Source organism: Dendrobates tinctorius, unplaced genomic scaffold, assembly GCF_039654945.1.
Source record: "Dendrobates tinctorius isolate UK_male_01 unplaced genomic scaffold, ASM3965494v1 ptg000041l, whole genome shotgun sequence".
NCBI classification, from domain to species: domain Eukaryota; kingdom Metazoa; phylum Chordata; class Amphibia; order Anura; family Dendrobatidae; genus Dendrobates; species Dendrobates tinctorius.
The window spans coordinates 3,867,272-3,893,226 of NW_027361709.1; the positions used below are offsets into that span (position 1 = coordinate 3,867,272).

General features: G+C 43.6%; 1 long non-coding RNA gene across 2 annotated transcripts in view; it reads right to left on the reverse strand.

Moving 5' to 3' along the window:
- Nucleotides 1-741: 741 nt before the first annotated feature.
- Nucleotides 742-25,955, reverse strand: part of LOC141088883 (uncharacterized) — a 29,058-nt gene continuing 3,844 nt past the window's right edge. The window contains exons 2-4 of one of the 2 annotated variants that reach the window (XR_012232089.1): nt 19,122-19,269; nt 3,029-3,198; nt 742-1,996 (exon numbers count right to left, since the gene is read on the reverse strand). This is a non-coding gene — a long non-coding RNA (uncharacterized lncRNA). The remainder of the gene's footprint in view (nt 1,997-3,028; nt 3,199-19,121; nt 19,270-25,955) is intronic. The other variant, XR_012232090.1, reaches the window with a different exon arrangement.

Here is a 25,955-nt window from a genome sequence, read left to right on the forward strand (position 1 = left end):
ATGTAAATGAAGGATTGGGCGCCCTTTATTCTATTCAGTGTAGAAACTTAAAATTGCAGAATTATAGACCACCTGGCTGAGAGCAGGACCGATCAGCAAAAAAAAATAAAAATAAAACTTCTTTCATTCCAGTACAATTTTGGCAGTTCTTCCTTAGCGCAGAGGGGATTATTCTCCTTTCTTTGCTCCGGTGTCTTCTGGTTATCAGAGTGAAGTAAGGACTATTATTGTTTCTTCTTGCTGGCTGCACAAGTCTCTCGCTGCTGCCTGGGGTTAATCATGGTGTTAAGCAGGTCGTGAAGAAAAAAATAAATATAAAATAAGTAAAAAAGTGAAGATTTGCTGGGAAGGGTCTGGTTGAGCGATTTCTCTTTCCTTAGAAGTTGCATCACTGAAAAGAAGCAGCGATTTCAGCCCTGGAATCTCCGATCCTTCCATTATAATCCTCCTCCATCTACGCTTTGTCTTATATTCCCCTTTACTCAATTTAAATCCGAGGTTTAAATTGTTTGAACATTTTTGAAAAACAAAAATTGATTTTTCATTGCAGAATTTTTAATTTCATTCTGTGGGGATTAGTATCATTTTTTATTTTTTGCTAACGGACCAGTCTGTGGTTATTGATGAGCAAACTTTTTGCCCAATTTATTTATTTTCTAGATTCCACTGTGAAAATCGAACCTCAACCCCATCAAACTGAATTGACTGGTAAAGATATTAATAACCACGAGTTTTCCCATTTCCGGGACTCACTTGTGACTATTGGTGGTCATGGGGCGCATTACAAATGCAGTCATGGGTTGGACTGGTTTAAAGTTGGCCAACTTTTTACGAAATTGTGTAAAATAAAAAAAAATAAAAACTATTACCCATTATTAAAGGGGTCTTTCCACCAGGTCAAAAGTTTCCTGCATTTGCTCCTATTTTATCCTTACTGCTTTGCATTGTTGTTTTTTTTTTCTTTCTTTTAATTCGAGATATGATTCTTTCCATTTAGAGCAATTTTTAATGATTTTAAAGGGGGCGTGGCAGAGCAGCCTAAAGACACATCCCCAGAAGATCCTGTAAGCCACACCTCCTTGAAAAAGACCTTAAAAATTAGTACTTAATATATAGGCCCAGATATCTGGAACCAAAAAACGTAATACTCAGGGGAGGAGCAAGAATAAAATGAGAGCAAAAAGTGCCACTTTTGATCTGATGACAGACCCCCTTTAAATCTCTTGCAGGTCCACTGCCGTTGCTCTGTTGGTGCTTGCCAGTCCTCATGTCTACCTGCAGCCAATCACTGACCTAGGTGTCTAAGTTTTCATATACGGCACATTACTGCTGATCACATGACCACTAATGCCAGTGATTGGCTGCAGTGATCATACGAATAATGGGTGTGATGTCATTGCTGCAGATCGTCGGCAGCACTGTCTGCTATAGACTTTGCCAATGGCCCCTAATCTTTATTGACCAACAGAACTATTCATCAAGAAAACTTTTAGAAACTTTGTTTGTTTTCCATCCTCATCTCCCCTCCTAACGGTCGCTGACGTTATCCTGCGCCTCTTCTCACAGTCAGGCGGTACGTCAGGAACGGCACATACCGGCACGACGTCTCACATAATATCACATCCATCTCCCATCATTAGTCAGAGCAGATGTACGACGTCGGGGAAATTCTGAAAAGTCGGCGCTCCTACCTGAACTAACACTTAGTTCTCGCACAGTTTTCCAACATATGATGATGTAAACAGGTTTATTTCTGAACCGAGTCCCCTGGGAAGCCATTAATGGTGCGATGTATGTCTTAGGATTTGCTTAGTTGGAAAACAACTTTCTCGGCAAAACTAATATTTAGAGGCTTTGTCCAGAATTTGTAAAAAAAAAAAAACAACAAAAAACATTGCTTCAGTTTTACAAAAAATAGTGCCACCACTGTCTGCAGGTTGTGCAAGGAATTGCAACTCATTTCTGTTCACTCCAATGGACCGATGTGGGGCTGTTTCTAGAAAAAATAAATAAAATTATTTTTTTAAATCCTGGAGATCCCCTATAAGAAAAAAACAAAAGTCCTAAATTATAGGAAATCCTGATTCTTATAAAGTTCTGCAGTGATTTTCCTGTGATCTAAATATTGATTATCATCATGAATATACCTTTTTTATATATATATCCATCCATAGTGAAGAAAGCGGATAGGCACTGACCGTACCGTGCAAAATAGTCCTCTATTGTGGCGTCATCATATCAACAGCAGGCAGATAAAACAATGGAGTAGGAAACCGACGACAATCGTTTCGCACTACATAGCGCTTCTACAGGTTCTGACCTGTAGAAGCGCTATGTAGTGCGAAACGATCGTTGTCTGTTTCCTGCTCCATTGTTTTATCTGCCTGCTGTTGATATGATGACGCCACAATAAAGGATTATTTTGCATAGCACGGTCAGTGCCTATCCGCTTTCTTCACTATGGATATACAGAACTTTTTTCATTGGAAGTGGCACCTGTAATCCCTGGTGTGTGTGCAGCTTCATTATCCCGAGGTCATACAGATGTGCCAGATTCCTGTTTCTTCTCTATGGTACGTGAGATATATATATATATATATATATATATATATATATATATATCTTTAACCCCTTTCCTTCCCTCACCAGGGCAAATTAGGTTTCCAGCTGAGTCGAATCCGCCATCTTTATCCAAGCTCAGGAATTTGGCTCATCTCTAAGTGTTACCTTTAAGCCAGAAGTTTCACAAAGTCCCCAAGAACCAAGCTTGGCAAGCGATTCTAGATTTACTATGCCATCCCTTTAAGAGAGCCATCCAGGACCAAGCGGAGGCCATTTGAAAGTGTAAATAAGGACACCCTGCCGCCTCTGCTGTGAATTCGCAAGCATTGTTCACTTTGCGCCCGATTACACACAGCGGCTAAGGTGTTTTATTGCATCATCACACCACAAATGATTCCTACCCATAAAGATCCCGATGCGGCTTCTCAGGTGCAGCCGACGGCTAATAGGAATATCATGCACGCACCTTAATGACAATGCTTCTCCGCCAGCACATTAACGGGGAGTAAACAGCCAGGTGTGAACAGAGCCGATAACGAGATATCATAACAGAGCCGTTGTCACCGGGTGGAGGGGGTTTCGTAGACCGGTTTTTGCAGCGCGGCGCCATCCATGTGCAATGTCGCACCTTATCGCCTGTGTGAGGTAGAGGCATGAATCCACACAGATGTCTGCTGCTATATATAACTGCTGACTATAACACGATTATTAGTAATGCTTACCTACAGAGGAGTACACAGCAGCTCTGAGCACAGGACACAGATAATGCAATCCTTAAGGGTTAATGCTGGCATTGATATGCCCTCCTTACACCAGTGCAGTAACGATCGTGGTTGCAATGTCTATGACCGTGATCAGGCTCATCCGGAAGGGAGGCCCACCAATGCAAGCCCTAATTTCACCTGGATGTCCACATTCAGCTGGAATATATTGTGGCTTAGAGACTGCCTAGGATGGAGGACATTATATCAGGAAGGGGCTCAGCATGGGGGCATTGTATCAGGACGAGGTCCAGGATGGGGGATATTATACCACGAAGGGGCTTAGGATGGGGTTATTATACTAGGAAGGGGTCCAGGATGGGGGACATTATATCAGGAAGGGGCTCAGAATGGGGGCATTGTACCAAGACGGGAGACATTATACCAGGAAGGAGCCCAAGATAGCTTATTATACCAGGATGGGGGACATTATACCAGGAAGGGACTCAGGATGGATTATCATACCAGGATAGGGGGCATTATACCAGGAAGGGGCCAAGGATGGGGAATATTATACCAGAATGGGAGACATTATACTAGAAAGGGGCCCAAGATGGGGTTATTATACCAGGAAGGGGTTCAGAATGGGGGCATTGTACCAGGACGAGGTTCAGGATAGGGGATATTATACCACAAAAGGACTCAGGATGGGGTTATTATACTAGGAAGGGGTCCAGGATGGGGGACATTATATCAGGAAGGGGCTCAGAATGGGGGCATTGTACCAAGATGGGAGACATTATACCAGGAAGGGGCCCAAGATGGCTTATTATACCAGGAAGGGGTTCAGAATGGGGGAAATTATACCAAGAAGGGACTCATGATGGGGGCATTGTACCAGGATGGGAGACATTAAACCAGGAAGGGGCCCAAGATGGGGTTATGCCAGGAAGGGGTCCAGGATGGCTGACATTATACCAGGAAGGGACTCAGGATGGGGAACATTGTAACAGGAAAAGGCCCAGGATGGAGTAAATTATACCAGGAAGGGGGTCAGGATGGCGGACTGTTGTGAGTTCATTTTCCCCTTCACAGTCGATGTCTGATGAACTCCCTCTTCTGGTGAAGGAAGTTAGTGAGGCTGATTACCAAACACCTGATCTAGTAGATGATGACTGGGTAACAGGAAATTCTGACTGGATATAAGGCAGCCAACGCCCTTCTGAGTCGCTGGTGATTTCTCTGCTGGATTCTTGGAGACCAGTCTGATTCCTGCTTCCAAAGATAAGTTTTTGCTCTGCTTTTGAACTTATTAGTTTTGCTTTGTTTTCCTTGTTTTTTGGAGTTCAGCCATCCCCGGTCTGGGGTGTGCTGAGTTCCATTTTTGTCTCTGTTCAGTTTGTCTCTTTGCTCTGTCTTCAGAATTTACCTGAGTGCTGATATAGTCATTTTGAAGTCCTAGTGACTTCAGGGCCTGTTTTTCCTATCAGACGGTTGGGACATTTTTTGGTAGGGTTTTTTACGGATTGCAGACAGCAGCTTTTCTATGCTGTCCTTTTTAGTTAGCTTAGGCCCCATCGTTTGCTCAGCCTATCTTTCTATCTGTGTTGGTGTTTTCATCTTGCTTCACCGTCATTATATGTTGGGGGCTGCCTATTGCTTTGGGGTCTGCTCTGGGGCAGTTTAGATTTCCACTTTCTTTAGGCCTATTTAGTTCTCCGGCTGTGATCGAGGGGTCTAGGGCATCGTAGGAACCCCCCACAGCTACTGTTAGTTGTTGTGGATAGGATCAGGGGTCTGCAATCCGATAGCTGCCAACCTCTCCATTTTTCTGGACTTAGCTTGTATTTTTGTTTTTTCCTCCTTCGGTGACTCATTCATAACAGCGGACATTATTCCAGGATGGTGGCATTGTACCAGAATGGGGGACATTATACCAGCAAGGGACTCAAGATAGGGTTATTATACCAGGGAGGGGTCCCAGGATGGGCAGCATTATTAATTGAAGAGGTCAAGGATGGGAGACATGATCGCTGAACGTGGCCTGGGATGGGACATTATGACTGGAAAAAGGCGAGGATGGTTGGCATGATTCCAGGAAGGGGGAGATTATTATATGTTGGGAAAACACACATATCTTTATGGGATTTAGAACACTATAAGGACCCATACATCTGACCAACATGCAGGTGGGGCAACAGGTCCAAATTTTGCATCGGGGCCCATTGGACTCTATTTCCTATAGTATATAAGTACACACCAATAGGTGAAGGACAGAGTAGCAGCCTACACTAGACGTCATATATCTGCCCTCTTGAGGCTAATTTCCCTATTTTTGCCATGATTTAGAGGAAGGACAGAGACACAGCCTATATCAGAGCTCAATAAAGGAAGCAGCTAAGCTGCAGTCAATAATTATAACTGAGGTCTAACAGAACGGAGCCTAAGAAGCAGCCGACATTGCAATAGTGGATAGGATTTAAAGGGAGCTTGTTACACTGTACATTTCATCATCCAATTTGCAGGCAGTATGTTACAGAGCAGAAAGAGATGATCAGATTGATATATAGGTTTGTGGAAAAACATTTACCGTAATAACTTGTAATTTATTGTTCTAGACTTAAGGTCTTCCTTTACTTAGGAGTCCAGTGGGAAGGTAGTCACCCATTAGGACCGCCCACTGGACTTCTACACTATGTATTAATATTAACTTAAACTGAATGAATTACAAGTTACATTAAATCTTTTCTCACAATCCTATATATCAGTATGCTCAGCTCCTTCTGCCCTATAATATACTGCCCTCGGATCGGACTGTTTCTATAACATGACAGCTTCCCTTTAAGGAGGGCAGTGCAGTCCAATCCAAGGTCAGCAAATTGATATGTAGGCTTGTGGGAAAAGATTCAGAACATCTTGCAATTTATTGCTCTATTCCTCTTGACCTGCCCTCCATACATACGCATGCTCAATTCGGCCAAGAGTGCATGTGTTCTTAATGGGGAGAGAGGAGTAAGCTGCTGCCAGACACGTCTACTGGAAACTCTTTCCATGGGAAGAAAAAGACTGGGCATTGAAATTCAATATGTCCCATGCTTATTTTCTATTTCTCGGTGCTAAGGAATCGGAAGCCCACCTTACACATGGCCAGTCCCGTCCAGCCCATTTTTCACTAATCTGTACGGTCTTAAGTCTGTTATTCCCTTGAGGTCCCTCTTGATCTCCATCTATCCCCGATTGGGAGTGCTTTGGTTACATCCATCGTGTCTTCTAACATCATGTCTGAAATCCAAACTTTTTCAAGACTTTCCAAGTCAATTGCACAAATTCTTTATCGGGGGCAAGAAAACGTGTTCTGCTCCTCATTGTACATGGACAGTTTGACTGGGGAGATTACATTTTTTTGGGTGAATCCAACAGGGCTGCCGAGATAATCCCCGTGAATGTGAATTTGGAGAGCTGAACGTTCCAGAAGTCTTTCTACAAAGACTCATGGAAGAATTAACACAGAAAAAAAAAATCACGTCCTGAGAGATTTATGAAATCATACAGACCGGTGGCCCTTTTGCCTGATGAAGCAGCTCCATGCGAGAGTTTAATCTCCTGAAGCCATTGTTATTCTAATGTCATATTTCCTGCCTGTGAGCGGAGGTGCTTTTTATTTGCATGAGAAATGTTGGTGTTTTTGAGGCTTTTTTTTAAAGCTTATCACATCTTTCAACAAATTCTTTATTTCTAATCATCCCGGAGATATATGGATGGCCTATTCTTAGGTGCTGGGAGTTGGACCCCACCGATCAGCTGATTTAGGGTGCACAGAGGCATATATTGTATAATGGCCATGAACAATACTGCAAGCTTTCTCCAATACAAAGACCCATTAACAAATCTTGCTATATGATTTTGTATAAAAGAAAAAACAGAATCTCAATTTGCAGAAGCGTGTTTCGGGGTGTTTGCTCCACCTCAGTGCAAAGCATGAAATTTGATTTGGCAAGGCTCGTTAATGGGTCGATATTGACCTTTAAGGCTACATGCACACGCTGCGGAATGGGGTGCGGATTTGGTAAAATCCGCAGGTAAATCTGCAGGTCAAAATACCTGCGGTTTTACCTGCAGATTGCTCTGCGGTTTTGCCCTGAGGTTTTTCATCTCCGCAATGGAGATGGCAAACCGCAGCGGAATCCGCAGAAAGAATTGACATGTCAATTCTTTCTGCGGTTTCAAAACCGCGCAGAAAAATCCGCACCGTCTACACTGTGGTTTTTTATTCCCATAGGGAATAATGGTACTGTACACCGCAGCAAAAACTGCTGCGGACCCGCAGCGGCCAAATACGCTGCGGAACCGCAGCAGAATCCGCAGCGTGTGCACACACCCTAAGGTTGCTACTTCCATAGGTGACATTAGAGTTCAAGTCCTCTTCCTTTCTGAACAGGAAATTTACATATGTAATTTCCCACAAGAGCATTGCATGGCCTACAAGTCTCCTTACACTAGCCTATCAGGCATATCACTCTTCATGATGACAGACCTTACCCCTTAAAATCCTATACAAGACAAAAGATGAAAGCTTATATAGGTGGCGCTAGAGTTCAAGTCCTCTTCCTCTCTGAAAAGAAAATTGGCATATTTATTTTTCAAGAGGAGCAGTGCATGGCCTACAAGTCGGCATGTCAGTCATGTCATTCTCCACATAGAAAGACATTACCCCTTAGACTCCTATACAAGACATTCTCCCACCAGTCCCATAATCAATAAATGGATCCATGGATTTATTCCTGACCTTTTATTATTGCCGGAACTTTGCCTTTGAGCCTTCCTTTCTATCATCTTATGCCATAGGAAACTGGGAAGAGACAAGTACAGAGGATGGGAGTAGTAGTCCTGCATGTAGGGACTGGTTATTTTACAATACTGATGCGTCCGGCGGTTAATTTCTACTCACTTAACAAATGGATTCCGCATCGCCGGGGCCTTTCTGTGTCCCCATTGTGATTTACGGCTAATTCTCCAGCATTATTTCTATCAATGATTCCATTATAAAGTACGCTGGGACGGTGCGGGTGAGGCAGCGGTCTGCCAACTCCATGCTGAACGCTAATAAATGTGATGAGGTCGTACAGAGAACGGCGGATATGAGAGTAGATAGAACAGATCAGGCTCCGACGGATGCCAAGAGCTCGGTGCCAGCGCTTCACGCTGGATTTTAATCCCTTGAATCAATCACCTTTACAGTCCTGAGTGCCGGCGAGCCATGCATGCCAAGCTGCCTCTGTGAGTTGGCGCTATTGGCACACCCAACAGGAATTGGGCCCAGCAGGTGCTCGAATGCACAGCGCGGTGTGAAATTAAACATTTATCCTAACATGGCACCTCCATCACAGCTCTCCTCCACTTTGGTGACAGATGCAGCCGCCCTTGGTCCCTGCCCTGTCTGAATCATTCATTTGGTCTCCAGATGTGATGGCACCTGAACCCAGAACAATGTCAGATTCCTTCAATTCCAAACGCCTGGCGCAGCCATCGTCTGTCATATCGCATTTCGCAGACGTCCCAACGATCTTTCTAAGGGGATGGTTTGGAATTCTCAATGACTCGTGGACATTATTCTGAGGGTCCTTAAAAGTCCCATTGACAGTAGGTGCCGCAACATTACACTGACAATTGTGATTATTACCCATCTCCATCATTCCAGGACCTGAAAGCTGGCAGAGGTGTCGTTGCAAAGCCGTGATGTTATATGTAAGTGTTCCCAGATTGCAATCAGAAACGTCCGGCCCAGAGAAGCGAAATGCAAATGCTCGGAACTAAGTGTAAAGCTTAGTAACCGCCATGGATGGATGGTGCACGCTTCTATATAACTGGTGCAGTTTGTCTAATTTTTCTAGTCTAAACATGATTGTTCTATTTTCATTTTTACCTTGATTTTTGTAAAAAAAAAAAAAAGAGCAAAAAATATCTTCAAACATTTTTGCATATGTTCTCTTACCACAATTTTTTTTAAAAATAAAAACTTGCTGCAAAATGTGACAACAATGTAAATCCCTTTTCTTGGCTCCAGTGTAGCATCCACTCTCTCCAGCATTAGATGTTATTTTAGTTCTGCTGATTCAGCCTCAATAGTTGTAACACTCCTAAATCCATCACTGGGCCTTTGTGCTTGGCTACATTAGTCATCACTGTTCCAGCTCTGCTACATCAGCTATTACTGTTTCAGCACTGCTACATCAGTCAGCACTGTTCGAATTCTGATACTTTAGTCAGCACTATTCCATCTCTGCTACATCCACCACCGCTGCTATATCTCTTCTATTCTGGGCTTTGTTGTTCTAGCTCTGATATTTTAGCATCAATAATTATAACACTGATAAATCAATATCTGTTGTTCCAGCTTTGCTACATCAGTCGTTACTCTTCTAGCTCTGCTACATCGTTCATCACTGTTCCAGCTCTGCTACGTCAGTCATCACTGTTCCAGCTCTGCTACGTCAGTCATCACAGTTCCAGCTCTGATACATCAGTCGTTACTGTTCCAGCTCTGCTACATCGTTCATCACTGGTCCAGCTCTGCTACATCAGTCATCACTGTTCCAGCTCTGATACATCAGTCATCATTGTACCAGCTCTGCTAGATATGTCCTCTACAGCCTGTTACATCTTCGACAGCATTTCACCCAGACTCAACCATCCCGCTGCATCAGCATCACTTGTCTGAGTCGCTGAAACCACTCATCCAAAACATGGACCGCTAAGGCTGGTTTCACATTAGCGTATTTTAGCGCAGCGCATCGTGCGCGTCCATGCGCCCCTATGTTTAACATGGCGGGCGGATGGTCTAGCGGTTGCACACGTTCGTATGTGTTTTCGTGCGCATGCGTTTTTTTGTAATGTGCGCCTAGGTGCGCCAGACGCAACCTGTTGCATTTTTGGGTCCATCCAACTGTGTAAAAAAAAAACCACATGCGCATGCTTGCGCACGGAATGCGACAAAATAACACATTACAGTCTATGGGAACGCAGGCATGCGCATGGACATGTGCATGCCTGCTTTTAAAATCGCATGCACCTAAAAATGCAATCGCATGCAAAACGCATGATGCATTTTTTTTTGCATGCGTTTCTATTGCGCATGAAGCGCAGTGCTAAAAAACGCTAATGTGATAGCAGCCTAAGATCCACCTCAACAGGTGATACTTAAAGAAAGTGTTATCCATCTCCTGACTCTGACGTATCGATCCTATGACACTTGACATAATTGTGCTCTTCTGCGCTTTACATCCAATGTTTTCCTGGAGCGCTCCTTTATTCAATATAGTCGCTTTTCCTGGAGTTTTCCGTTATACAAGGTTTATCATTTTCCTGGTGTGCTAGTTTATACAATATATTACTTTTCCGTAGAGTGTTCCTTTAAATGAAAACTATTTTCCTCTCTCATTTTTATGCCTTGTGATTTTTCTGACTTGGAAGTGAAAAAGTAGCTGAAAGTACAATTAGCTAAAAGCTCCAACTGTTTCCAGGTTGTGAAGAGTCCTGGATTGATCTCCATGGCTTATGTGGTTTGATTCACGGTTTATGTTCTTTGTGCCTTTATCAACTCGAGTACCTGCCAGATTTGATAAAAAAATAAAAATTGGAATTTCTACCCTCTAGCCCTGATTCACATATAAACCAACGGCGAGGACTATGAGACAAATCTCATAACTGCCAAAAATTTCTCAAAATTCTAAAAAAGAACATTGGAATTGATTTACTCAGTCGTAAAACTGCTAATTTCCAAGTGGCAGCACGGACTGGCCGCATGTTTTGTGCAATTTGCAAGCTATTGGGACGCTCATTGAGGGGGCCGAGGGGAATGTGATGGATTTTCATTCTTGGACCTGGGATTGCTTGGAGGTCAGTATTATTGGAGGTGATCTCTCACTCTACTGAATGTTAAAAGGCGATTGGTTTATAATTCTCTTACCTCGGCTGATGAGGATTTAATTAACCATTTACAATTTCACAAATCAAATCGAAATTTAAAGGATTAGGAATGTAAATGAGCCGGTCCCAACCTTCGGTAGAAAGACAGGAATAGGATCTGGAAATCCAGCAATACAGAAGGGAATGATGGAAACATCATATCATTTCCATTTATTTCAATAAACCGTGATCATCAAGCCCCTCTAGTTTAAGGGTTGAGACTTGATTCTTTTTGGATTCTTGAAAATCCAGGTGACCTTGTGTTATCCTCCAATAGTTTTTTTTCCAGAAGGTGCTAATAGACTATTATAGTATAATAAAAGATACCGCCATATCAGTCAATGGCGAATCACCATCAAGCAGCCCTCTAGTTTAAGGGCTGGGATTTAAAGTAGCTCATTTTCTTGGATTCATAAAGGTCCCACTGGCGCTATCCTGGGTTACTTCCCAGAATTTTTCTGTGAATAAGCTTTGAGAATATTAAAGTATAAGAAATTATTCCGCCATAGGGATCAGAAGCAAATTACCAACCGTTGCTATTAGTTTGGGAGTTTATTTTTTTGGGGATTAATAAACGTACAGTTGGAACAAACCTGTAACTCCCTCTCAGGATTTTTCCCTGAAGGTGTCTGTAGACTAATAAGGTACGATAAATGATACCGCCATATTAGTCAATAGTGATTCACCATCAAATCTTTCTATTTTAAAAAGTTGTGACTCGGCTAAGCAATTTTTTTGTATTCATGAAAGTCCAGGTGACATGAACTTGAATTTTTTCTAAAAAGTGCATATACACTTCTATCATATAATAAATTGTACCGCTATATCAGTCAATGGTGAATCATCATCAAGCCCCTCTATTATAAAAGGTGGATCTTAAAATGTATTTTTTTTGTTTATTTAAGATCCTGCTGGCACAAATGTTTCATTGAAGGTGGTTAAAGACTGTTATGGTTCGACAAATAATGCCGCAATATAAGTCAATAGCAAATTACTAATAAGACTCTTTACTTTAAACTTTGGGACTTGAACCAGTTAATTTTTTGGATTCTAGAAGCTCCCATGTGTCTTCCTTACAGAATTTTTTTCTGAAGTTGCTTGGAAACTATTATGGTATGATAAATTATACAGCTATATCAGTCAATGGAAAATCAATCACCAAGTCCCTCTAGTTTAAGAGTTGGGAACCAGCTAATTATTTGGATTAATCAACCTAAAACTGGCACAAATTTGTGTCTCCCTTTTTTTTCTTTGAAGGTGCGTGTAGACTGTAAGTCTATGTGAACACGCTGCGGTTTTTGCTGCGGTTCCGCTGCGGTTTTGGCCGCAGCAGAACTGCAGCAGTTCTGCAGACCGTGTACAGTAGCATGTTATCCTATGGGATTTACATTCTGCTGTGCACATGCTGCGGATTTTTAACTGCGGATTCTGCTGCGGTTTACCATCTCCTCCATTGTAGAGATGATAAACCGCAGGGAAAACCGCAGCCAATCCGCAGGTAAAACCGCAGGTCATTTTACCTGCGGTTCCGCAGATAAAAAATCCGCAGACCGATCCGCAGCGTGTGCCCATAGCCTAATGGTGTAATAAATAATGCCGCCATATCAGTCACACTGTAAACAAGTATAATAATGGTTTAAATGCAATTAAAGCTTTCATAACATTCCAATAATGGATCGATAAAGAAAACAATACCAGTCCAACTTTTCTTCTTTAAGAATGGTTTTGTTCATTGCTCTACAGGTCGCTGATTGTGTTTGTCATGAGGACGAGGCGGCAGCCTCCAGAATTGCTCCTCTGTCTTCTCTACATCTATTTTATTTTGTTTATCTGCTCTAAGGCGGCTAAAGGTCTCCTCATTCCCTTCTTCACACTTCCCGCTTCCTTCAGTATCATTCATTTGAGCTATCAAAATTCAATAAGCGGTGACAGAGAGTAAATTGTGGATATGTTAAAGTCCCATTTGCCTGCATGGCATGACTTTCCATGGATAATGTTTGCCGCCGCCGCTGCCTCTGATTATTATTCAGTAAGGAGGCCCATCGTCTTCTTGTTGATGCATTCTATTGTATGGGAAGATCAAAGAGAAAGGGACGACCAAGGGCTTCAATGCAATTAACGGAAGCAAAAAATTAACCCTGGAGCCAGGAAAGGCTATTGATTCTGTCATCGAGAAGATAGGGGATGACAAACAGCAGCTGCCGGGCACTGGAAGCGCTAACCACCGATCCCAGATGAAGTATTATTTTTATTTCAGGTTTTCTTTTAACTCCTGTAGATCCATTTTTCTGTCTTCATATAACAGGTTTCAGTGTTAAAAGGAGAACTTTTTGAAACACTGATTACCAATATTTTACAATATAGAGCATCCCCTCTCAAAATTCTTGCTCTTCTGCCAAACCCCTATAACAACCCCACCCTAACTGTAAAACTCCTTGTTCTGTCCCTGCATGAGGTGAATGAAGATGTGGCTGGTGAATAGGGGCTGGGAGAGATTTCTACCTTCGTTTCCTTAATGCAGGGCAGACAGGACCATGTTGCTGTTCAGCGTCCATAGAGATGATACACACCAGGGATTGTGAAGTCCAGACTTTTTTTGGGAAATCTGGACATACAGTGTATGATTGGTAATGCAAGTGTAACAACCAAGGTGGTACAGCAAAGTGTGAGCAACGAAGTGTGGTCGAAAAACTGATGCCTTTCACAGCTCGGTACAAGCATGTCTCTCCCAGGTGAAAGTGAAACTAAGACTGGCTGCAAAGAGTTAGAGAAGCCCCGAACCTTGACCTTGAAAGGCATGTACAAGAATTAATTAGCTGCAGGCTGCCATACAGAAAAAGGACCAGTGGGTGGCAGCGGAGCAAATGCAGGACTAGATTATACACAGCATGAAAAATAATACAGTCTATGAAACCATATAAGCATAACTTAGACGGAACATGCGACATGCTTCACGTAAATAGCCTTAAATGGCCACTATCATTTTACACACTGCGGAAGATTGCATCAGCCATAGAAGGCTCATCTGATCATAGAAGGCTTCCCCATAATGCTTTGCAGTTATCACATCGCATGTACAGCCAATCATGAGGGAATATGATAGCATGTATAAAAGCAGAGGCAGGAAATGCAGCGTCCAATTTAAAATCTGAATAGAAGACGTCAGAGCTCACAGTTCAGCAATAAAGCCATAAAATACCAAAGAAACATTACAAATAGTGTGACAGCATAGTAGTAAAGAAGGGTTATCATCCATTTACCCACAGTCTTATATATTGGAGGTAACTATACATTACAAGTCTGTGCTGGTGTTAAAGAGTAGGATACTAGTTAGATACAGTGCTAGGCACCTCAGAGTGTTACACTCATCTTTTACAGAAAATTGGATGCTTTGCAGTATTTGCAACTGACAACAATTCAATTAAAAAAAATTCTAATCTACCGAATTGGAATGTGAAAAGATTAGCGAATCACCAATAGCCTCCATCTAGCATCGTCCTACATAGCGTACATAGCGCGATGGCTCAGTAAATCACCGGTACCACACTTTATTCCTCCACTAGCACCAGGCTCTTCCTGGGCATGCCTATGATCACGGCGAGCCGCCTCTGTGACTGTCCCCTGAAGAATCTCATTCCTTTCGCCCATCACAGCAAGATCAATGTTCATACTAATTCTGTGAATCCTGCAAAACAAGAACTGACCGAACAAGACCGTGCGTTACATAGCACGAAAGCTGCCTGGCATGAGAAGAGAGATCATCTGACCATTGTCAAGTATCATGGCATGGGCGCCCACAGACAGGAGCTATAGTTAAAGGCAAGGAACTTTGGTGCCTCCTTGCCATAGTCTTACTTCCACCACCTGCTCTCCACATATTTTTACGGGTCCAAAACTGTTTTAAGATCATGAAACTCACATAAAAGTAACAATATAATACAGTATCTGAAATAAAAAAATGAAGAATTTCAGAACAGACACATCTGTGCACAGAAGGATTGTACTGTATATACTAATAGAATCACGTTTCTGTAGACTCTGGTGGGTACAGTCCCCGAACATGTCACAGTCATCACAGCTTCACCAGGGACGTAATGCTCCCTGACAAAGCCTTAGTTACGGCTATACCCCCTGGAGTCTATAGGAACGTGATTCTTTTAGTATATACAATCTTTCCCTGCACATAGAGCTCTGTTCTGAAATGTGTCATATTATTTTGCATTATTATTTATAGTTACACTATCATGTCTTTGAGTGGTTATTAAAGATGAATCTATTGAGATTCCAATTTGCCATATTCACCGAGCTTTCTCAGGAAATTTGATTTGCAGCAAGTTGAAAGTACTCCACAGCCTGCAATTGCCTTGAAAAACGGATGACACGATTTTCCTTTCCTCACACCCTAATGTTCTTCACTGCTGTGCATTCACACACTTCCTATACAGTTTCTTCACTGGCTTTCTTTCCCTAACTCTGTGGCTCAACTGTGCTGTGACATCCTCTCACTGTCCAGATTCACCATACAATGGCTGCTGCATTCCCTGCCTCTGCTTTTATACAGGCTCTGCTAGTACCTCCTGATTGGCTTTGCTATACCATGTGACGTAATAGTTGCAGGGCATTATGGCGAAGCTCGTTCAAGGGCATGTTGATCCTTCTCTGTATAATGAGGTCATTTAATGCAATTCAAGTTAAGTGAATGACAAATTGTTTGATCTGGTGGATTCAGTGGAATTTCTAAAAATTCAGTTTTCAGTGTTATCTAGATGAGTACTTACACACTGTCACATCATGAGGAAGTATCCAAGAGTACAAAACTTTAGTCTGGGCATTGGTGAAGAAGTACATTTGTCTGGGTCATGGATGCGCTACGGGCTGTAACATAGATATCACTCATTTTATATGTGCCCTTTAGTACTTGTTTATAGCATATAAACTTGGCTGAAAAATTAGAAAAAAATAAAACTACTTTGTGCCTTTTTTCCAAAAACTTCAAATTAAAAACTCAAAATCCACTGTGAATTTCTCCTTATAAAGCCTCCTTACTCCGTAAAAATAAAAAAGTACCGCCATAGTGTAATAAGAGAAGAAGATCCCTAGTAAACGTTCCTCCCTGGATTTACTTTTCTCGCATCCTTCATTTTCTTTTCCCCCTTTTTATTTTGCATTTAGATTTCGCATTGCAGAATTGTTTTTCTTCCTTAAATAATGAGGAGTAGACAGAAAGCGTAACAAATTGAAATAAATGAGACCAACGGAGGGAAGGTGCAGCCGGATCTGGAGAAAAAGCAGAAATTGGATTTGTCAATATAGCAGCAGGGAGTGGAAAGGATTTCTGAAATTTAGTCCGAGGCGAGAGTTAAATCCCACCCGTGTCAGTGAGTGGCAGGGAGGTTTATTGCCCGTGACCTTCCAAGCATTTAACATTGATGAGGAACAGATAGGAATGCACACATTACCATATCAGTGACAGAGAAACACTCCACAAAACGCTCTATGAGGAAGGACAAAGTGAGGCAGCAGGTGAAGTGTGGAGTCTCAATTATTGGCGGCAAAACTAGATCCTGACATTCTCATTAAAGGTTAAAAACCGAAACTCCCAGAAATATTTTTGGCATTCATCAGTTGAGCGGCGGACCTGGGAGGTTGGTTGCCTCCCAAAAAAAGTGACTTTGCATGAAGCTGGACTGGGCTGTGTGCACACAGTGGTTTTTTAAGGAGTCTTTTCAAGGTGTTCCAGGGTTATGCTATTTATTTGATGAATCTGGGTCCCTCTTTTAGGACCCCCATGTAACCAGACAATAGGGTCCTGTAAATGCAGGTGGTCATGCACGCTTCCTGGGCTATTGAAGTCTCATAAAAGCAAGTTGATAGAGCCGCACACGCTCAACCGCCTCTACCTCCCCTGTGGATGCAAAACTAGTTTCTAGAAGCCTTAATCTTAAAAAAGTGAGAAAGTCCTAAAGGTGAGCCTGCCTCTATAAGACATTTATGGCATAATAAGTGGAGAAAAAGAATACCCCTTCCAAACTTACTAACTAGTCAGTAGTTTAAGCCTTGAGAGCCAAGACAACCTCATGCTACCCTTGACATTTCACTACTACAATTAAAGCCCATGCCCCTAGTTCTGCCAAATTAAAAAAAAATAGTGAAAAGCAGAGAACATAAACCTATGAAGAATTTGAATATTTGATCTATTAAGTAATTTTGCTTTCATGCTTTTAGGTATCCAATATCTTTGTACAGAAGAATGGAGTCCCTGGCACAAACATATGTGTACCTACTAAGATCTGCAGCAGAAAATGCACATGTAACATATAAGCCAGTTTCTGTTTCAATAGCGCCACACCATTATTATCGGTGATGCTTGATAGCATCAATCCTATTTTATTCCTGGGACTTGTGGGTCTGGCCAGTCCGAAAGCTACATGGTTGTCGATTTGGTTTCTGTCTGCTGTCAGCACTGGGTGGGGCTGTTCTATATAAAACCCTAAGAACAAACTCCCATTGCCAGTCAATAGTTCTGTCATCCTGGTTCAGACCTCTGTTCTGCGCTTTTGTGTTTTGTCTTCATTATTCCCGTTCTTTGACCTTGGCATGATGTTTGACAACCCGCTTGTTTTAGGATTCAGTTCCTGATGTGACCTCTTGGCTTTAACCCTACTTAGCAAGTGCAACACTCCTACCACTGGTTCACACTTTCGGACAGCAGCCTTCCTTGGTAACAATCCAATGGATCCTGTTGTAAAACCAGATCCCTCTAAAGGTGTTAAAGGATATCACAATTTTTCTGAAACTTGTCAGACAGAGTGGCTTGTGCAAAGTCTGTCCATGGTAGCCTTTTTGAGCCAGGGACCTTAAACAGACATGACAGCACACTTATCAAAAGTTGCCATATTTTTTTTTTAAAACCTGATATATACTGTAGTGTGGTGTCCAAAAAACTCACACAGTGGAAGGCAGCTGTATCCTCCAGATCACAGTCGGGTTATCCAATACAGTCTGTACGAAAAACCTTGTTGCTGTGGGCGACTGCACCACCGTGTCACTCGTGGGTGCGCTGGTTACATTGCCTTCTCAGGCCTGTGTTCAGCCTTCACACAGACTTGCACTGCACAGAGCTTCCTACTCTGCAACTATCAATCCAAACACTGACACACCGAAACCAGCACAAAGTTTAAATGGGAATGGAGGGCATAGAGCCACTCCCAAAACCCATAGTGGAGGGAGAGATTTGCCCCACTACCAAACATGCAAATCTCTCCAAAAATAAAAGCCTATGTTGGGTTTTCCTAAAATCTGACTTGGTCAAATAGTTTGAACAAATCCAAACTCTCTTTTATTCTGCATTGTAAACACAGGCGTTGCTGTAATCACAATCCACTCCAGATGCTTTAATATGTCTCTCTGCGCATCCTGGGGGTTACATACCGTCCCTCGTATATCATTCCCCTCGCTGCCTCACAAAATTTAAAATGGATCAGTCTAATCTCTTATCGGAGGGCACAATATGATAGAAAAGGAGATGCTGAGCTCAGGGATATATAGTTTTCTGTAATTTTCTTCAGTATTTTCATATAAAAAGCTATTTAAATGTCATCCAGACTCATAGAGAAAGCCTGTGAGTCCATGTCACCACACCCACAAAGCCTTTTTTGGCAGTGAGTGGGCAGAGAAAAATGACTCACAGGCTTAGCAACTTATAAACAGTTTTTTTATTTGAAAATATGAATTCAAATAATATGTACTATATATGTATGCTATATCTCCCTGAACTCAGCACCTGTTCCTGTATTCTATGCTGCCATTAGATAAGGAGCTAACAGATCTGATTTAACAACTATTGATAAACAGTTTGAAATCATAAAAAAAAGTTCAAGCAGCTCAACTTACAGGCTGGACCGGCAGATTCGTGGTCTCCAACTTGTGTCATGGTGCTGTCAGGGCATGCTTGAAGTTGTGGTTTCTCAAAAGCTGGATCGCAGTCATCCCTGTTCTGAATCAATCATTCCCAGGCCTCAATGTATGCAGCAGCTCTGCCCTGTGTATTAAAAGGACGCAGTAGTGAGAATTAGATTGCCAAACCCAAACTGTCTAAGTGGGTCACAGTCTTCATTCCACGTCGTGTTTTCCTGACAGCTACAGAAAGGTTAGTTTGCTCCTTTTCAGCTTAAGATACACAACACGCAATGTTCTCACCTATTAGAATGATGTTAGCGGTGACCTTATTAGAAACACCATGGGCTTCTTGACTTTAAGCGTGTATATAAGACTTCTAAGCAAAAGTCTCAACTGCGCTGCAGTACGGTAGGATTGCACACACGCCTGGGCGAGGGTGAGTGCTGCCCTTTTCAAGTCTCTGTCAGTCCTGTTTACAGAAAAGAGGGAAACTTTTCACAACTCACCTATGTATTGTGGGCAATCTGTGCCAGGCTGTGAGAATCAAATGCCATCTGAGCATGGTCACTAGTAGTGCAAAATATACAGGGGCATATACATGTCAGCGCCATTATCCTACACCTTGTGTCAGCGCCATTATCCTACACCTTGTGTCAGCGCCATTATCCTACACCCCTTGTGTCAGCGCCATTATCCTACACCCCTTGTGTCAGCGCCATTACCCTACACCCCTTGTGTCAGTGCCATTATCCTGCACCTCGACTGTCAGTGCCATTATCCTGTACACCTCGACTGTCAGCATCATTATCCTGTACCCCAAGTGTCAGCATCATTTTTGTGTACCCCAAGTACCAGTGTCATTATCCTATATCCTGGGTGTCAGTGTCATTATCCTGTACCCCAAGTGTCATTATCCTGTACCCCAAGTGTCAATTATCCTGTAAACCAAGTATCACTCCCTTGTTCCCCAAGTGTTGGCATCATTATTTTTACTTCAAGTGTCAGTGTCATTACCCTGCTTCAAAGTGTCAGCATCATTATTCTGCACCCCGAGTGTCAGTGTCATTATCCTGTTCTCCAAGTGTTAGCCTTATTGTTCTGTACTATAAGTATCAGTGTCATTATCCCAGAGGTGTATCTAGGTTTTTCGGCACCCAGGGAAATCAGTTTGGCATCCCCTCCTAACCCCCAAGCACATATGCGATTTTGACACTTACATTCCAGGGCCGATGAGCTGCTCTTCCTAATTTTCTCAGTATTCAGTGAAAAGCAGGAAGAAAAGCTTTTTGTAACATGACCAGAAGTATGAAAATCACATATGAGTGAAGTGTCTATATGCTGACTCCTGGAACCTGTAAGCAGGGCTGACTCCTGACAGTGAGTATATTACACGCTGTTAGGATTGTAATGCTACAGGGCTTCATTTTTTAATTAAAGGGCTTGTCCAAGTTTGTGATGAAAGTCTGCATTCATTATATGTGACGGCAGGCTTCTGAATTCTCACAGCGTGTGTACTGCACACGGTTAGCATTCTCCCTTGCCAGTGGCGAGAGTGGATGGTCATGTGAGTGTGGCGCCCCTGAGGCTCAGTCGCCACAGAGGTACTGCACCTTCTCCTAAGGTGTAGTGCCCCACCATCCTGGTAAGTTGGGAGCTCCTTTCCACACTTCAACACCTGCATCCCACACACAGGATAGTTCAGAACTGATCACATTGCGGCTCATGCTTAGAGGGTAGCAGAGCACCTCTGGTGATTCCTTGCTTCGTAACACGAGATGTGCTGGGAGGTGGGTGGAGTTGAGATCCATATAAAAGAGTGGGAAAGTTTAGAATTGGAGTTCAGTCCCTGAGAGGGGTCGGTCCCTTAGGGGGCCATCTGACAGAAGGACTGTCAGTCAGGAGAGCCTGAGGACCGGTCCGAGGAGAGAAGGAGTGCTGCAGCTGCCTCAGTGACCTGAGCCAGCTGGCACGGGAAAGAGAAGAGAAGGAGAACGTAGAACTGCAACCTAAGCTTCCATAAGAGAGAGAAGGAACAGTGCGGAACGAAGGAGAAGGAGAACAGAGAGGAGGAGTGGGTTGGATAGGAACCCTGCCTATAGGTTCTCAGCGCAAGGCCGGGGCCCGGTCCCCAAGGCTGTATGGACACTTATGGTTCTGCAGCAGACACCGGTGGAGTAGTTGGCTGTAAATGCACTACTCCCATCCAAGAATTGGGACACAACAGCAAACTGATAGAGAGCCGGGATCCAGGAGCATCCCCGAGCAGGCTACAGCTGTCTGTCATACAAGTAGAGTTATTAGGAACATCTGACAGGAGGAACTTCAGAGTACCACGGTACTGGAGTTCTTCACACTAAAAGGCACAATAGAGGGGTCGTTCAGGAAAGGCACATGTCGGCGGAGTGTTGGAGAGGAGAGCCCTGACTTGCCCGGGAGGTTGATTGAGTCTCTGCCCCGGAGGACACGGCACGGAGGCAGGCACCAGTGTGCACCACGAACTGTGAGTAAAGCTTTGAAACTGCAAGCTCTGGTGTCCTCCATTCATTTGTCACTAGCACCTTCAGCACCGCTACATCTGGGTACCAGCATCCACACCGTCCTGCACCTATCCTCATCCATAGCGCCTACACTGCCCTGGGACTACAGCTCCACCTGTGGGGAGCTACAACATCTTTGCTGCATCACACCATCAGTCCCAGTGGATCTGCAAGCAGCGTTGGCTTAACATCTTACTTGCCAAACACCACGGGTGGCGTCACGAACGTTCCATATAAACTACATTGCAAACATCATCCGCCATTGATATTGGGCGCCCAGGGCCACGGACCGGGTCACCGCTGCTGTGACACATCTCCCCCTGACACCGGCCCGGTACCGAGTACCGACGGGGGTGAGCCATGAGCACAAGTATGTGATTTGTAAACTTCTGGTCACATTCTGACTAGATGTGGCCGGCATCGGTCAATTAATTTTCATTGAGTGAGGCCACGCATATCCAGTCGGCACGTGATCGCATGTATGCAAATCGCATACTTGCGGTTTTGTGACCTCCCATTCACTATGCCGGCACCAGAGAGTCCTAATGTAATCTAAAATCCCAGATGCATTCTAGATGCCGGGGTGATGACACAAATTGTGACACATCCTACAAAGGAAAAAGCCAAAATACATGGAAAAATAGGAGAATCAGGAGTACTGGATTATTGTAGTAAAAACGTGTACACATTTTATTAGACTATTAAAAAGACAGTGGGATAAAGTGACGAAATACATGAACAAACACATGAGACAGGGTCAAACCTTATAAGATAATGGTAAGAAGACATCACCTATATGCTTAAATAATGAAGCAAAGAAAAGTATAATGCTATCAAGTGATACACCCCGGTAAGACCTGACTCAATACATGAAAGTGCATGGTACTGAATAATTTCAGTGGGGGAACATGTAAGGGAAAGGGGGAGAGCTTACCAGATATGGAAGAATGACCCTCAGCCGGATGGTAAGACCCCAACGCGCGTTTCGCATTCTCAAGGGGATGCGGTGAGGGTGTACAGAAAGGACCATCTAATAGCCTTGCTGATCGGTCGCATGGTCCAAATGGACAATGAAAGTGGCATATTCGGTGCATGCGCACTGTGTCCGGTGGGTCCCGGCAGCTACAGCACAAGACGTCAAGCATCATTGCGCACGCGCAGGAAAGGGGAAGGTCCCTGGGCATGCGCAGGAGGCATATAGATGTCCAGCCGAGCGCAGGACGCAGAGGGCAGAAGTGTGCACATGCGCAGCCACAAAATCAGAAATACACAGCGTAAACCCTTAAGGAGAACTGGATCAAGGGGACAAAAAGTGTTTAAGCCCAGTGCAAACAAAGTAGTACAGCAGGAAAGCTGGCACAACATGACAAATTAAATCACAGGAAAGTATATGTCGACAGGCACATTTGCAGGATGCTGTGTAGGAGAATCGCTGGGAGTGATAGTAGCTGGAAGGGCAAACTAGAAGGTCACCATCAACCCCACAGGTCACAGGTAGCTCTAAATAATGTGAATGACAAAAATAAATACAAAGAAAATAAGAAAAAAGAATATAAAAGCATGGTTAAAATCAGCAATACAGTACATGGTACATCGATTGTAATGTCAGGTTAGACCCATATACATTTGTAACGCGTGAACCTACAACTTCCACAACATAACAATGGTAAGGAGATACTGGGAGTTGTTGCTATTTGTCATCATCAGGAGCCACAATACTGATGAGACATAATCAGTATCACAAAGAACTTTTACATCCAAGTACCTGAGAGATGACGTTGTCTCTGATTGGAGTACCGTAATTCTTTTTTTTTTCTTCGTCTTGTCCAGACCCTATGATGATTCTTCACAACTACTGCTTGACTCTGCAGATTTCCATCTTCTCTGATCTCCTGCAGCACATCCCCACCCAATGCCCTTTAGAATAGCAGTGTCATTATAATGCTCCTGAGTAAAAATATCTGCCCTACGCTGTGCGCCTGAATAAATAACTGCCCCTCGCTATATTACCTACACAAAATATGACCAACACACTGTCCCTCTTATGGTACATGGCCTCCACAATGTCCTCTCCTTTCCATACTGGGCCCCCTCTATACACTGTGTCCCCCATATAGGGTCCAGACTCTATACTGTGCCCCATCATCACACTCCTCCTCCTTGACATGAACTGTTCCATCCTGGCTGTGCCCTTACAGTATCCCCCATGCTACCCCACACTACTCAGTCTCATTTCTGTGCCCACTCACAGTTTTCTCCCCATACTGTCTCCTCACACGTTTCCCCCTCCCTCCTCATACTGTTTCTTCTCACATCCCCCAGCTAACCATACTGTCTCCCCACACATTTACCTCTACACTCTCCATACTGCCTCCTCACACATCCTCGACTCCCCATACTATGTCTGTACCAATCCCTTCTCCCTTGCTCCCTATGCTCTATCCGCATACATTCTTCCCCTCACTCCTCATACTGTGTCTGCATACATTTCCCCCTTGCTCCTCATACTGTGTCCGCACCCATCCCCCACTCATCATACTGTGTCTGCATCCTTCCCCGCTCCCCATTCTGAGTCCGCATATTTTCTCCCTCACTCCACATGCTGTGTCTGCACCCACCCTCACTCACCATACTGTTTCCACAAATATGCCACCCATCTTTTCCCTTGCTCCTCATACTGTGTACTCAAATTTATCCCGCTTCTCCTCCCCTACTCATACTGTGTGCTTGCACCTATCCCTTCCTTGTTCCCCAAACTGTGTCTTTAAATCTTATTCACCCCCTCCGTTAAAATAAATCTTCAGTGTCTTCAGCTCCACTGGAGCGCTTACCACCAATGCCCTTCATACTGTATGACAGTCAATGTAGGGCCCATTATACTGTATGGAGGGCTATATGGGGCCATAGACTGAATTTAGTAGAGGTCTGGTCCACGGTCTGAATTAAGTAAAAAGGGTTTGGTCCTTAATAAATTGGTATCCCTCTTGGAAGAAGTTATACCTATTGGCAGGATACCACCAGAACAAGATGCTTTTAACTTTGTTACAACCGACAGTGCAACCGACGCTCCAGTCATTCTTTATGTGCATTTTACTCTGTCATTCCCATAAGAAATAAATGGATTGGTGGTATTGTAGTGGGGGACACGTGCCCTGTTCCAGTCATCATTGAGAGTCCTGGCGGTTGGTCCCCACCGAGAGAGGAGAACTTCTTCCTACTGACATACTCCTTTTTGTAGAGAGGCTATGATCTGAAATCTAAATTATAGGAAATCCAAATTAGGTAGGGGAATGTCTAAAATGGAGTTTTCATTATTGATCATATTTGCATGATTGTCCGTGTATCTATGGTCCACTTATAATGATATAAGAGCTTCACTGGAAAATGGTGACTCTCCACCTGTTTCTCACCTTGACCAGTCCAGGAACAAGCAGCTGAATCTGTGTTGTAGGTATGCCGTCATCAAGCAGTTTCATTCATCCCACCGGCACTCCAAGCCATATCCAAGTAGAGAGTACAAGGATCACAGAGGAGGGACCAAAGTCAACAGCACTCTACGCAGGATGTCTCGTTGGCAGCCAAGAAGCGAACAGGGGTGAGGATATCTCTCGAGTCTGTGTGGCAAGTGACGTCAGCAGCATGATCGCATGACCTGATCACGCTGCTGACGTCGCCCTGACCCCAGCGGTCAAGGATTTAATTTTACCCCTGAGCACAATTGATCACTTGTACTGAGAGTACAATTGATCACTGAAAGCCGACGAGCTGCACCTTTTCTGACAGCCAGCTAAGAGAACGTCCGACTCCCAGTGACGGCAAAATGCAGCTACCACGGAGACACCTCGGACCGCCGCATCAGAGGGCCTGATGGCGCCCCCCTGCCGGCTGCGCCCGCTAGATTCGCCTCTGCATTAAGCTATACATCAAGTGTCAGTTTCATTATTCTCTGCCCCATGTGTCATTATCCTGTACCCAAAGTGTCATTATCCTGTTCCAGAGGGGTCAGCATCATTATTCTGTGGCCCAAGTATCAGTATCATTATTCTGTACAGTGTCAGTGACATTATAATTCATATACCCCAAGTGTCAGTGTCATTATCCTGTACCCCGAGTGTCAGTGTCATTATCCTGTACCCCGAGTGTCAGTGTCATTATCCTGTACCCCAAGTGTCATTATCCTATACCCTGAGTGTCAGTGTCATTATCCTGTACCCCAAGTGTCAGTGTCATTATCCTGTACCCCCAGTGTCAGTGTCATTATCCTGTACCCCGAGTCAGTGTCATTATCCTG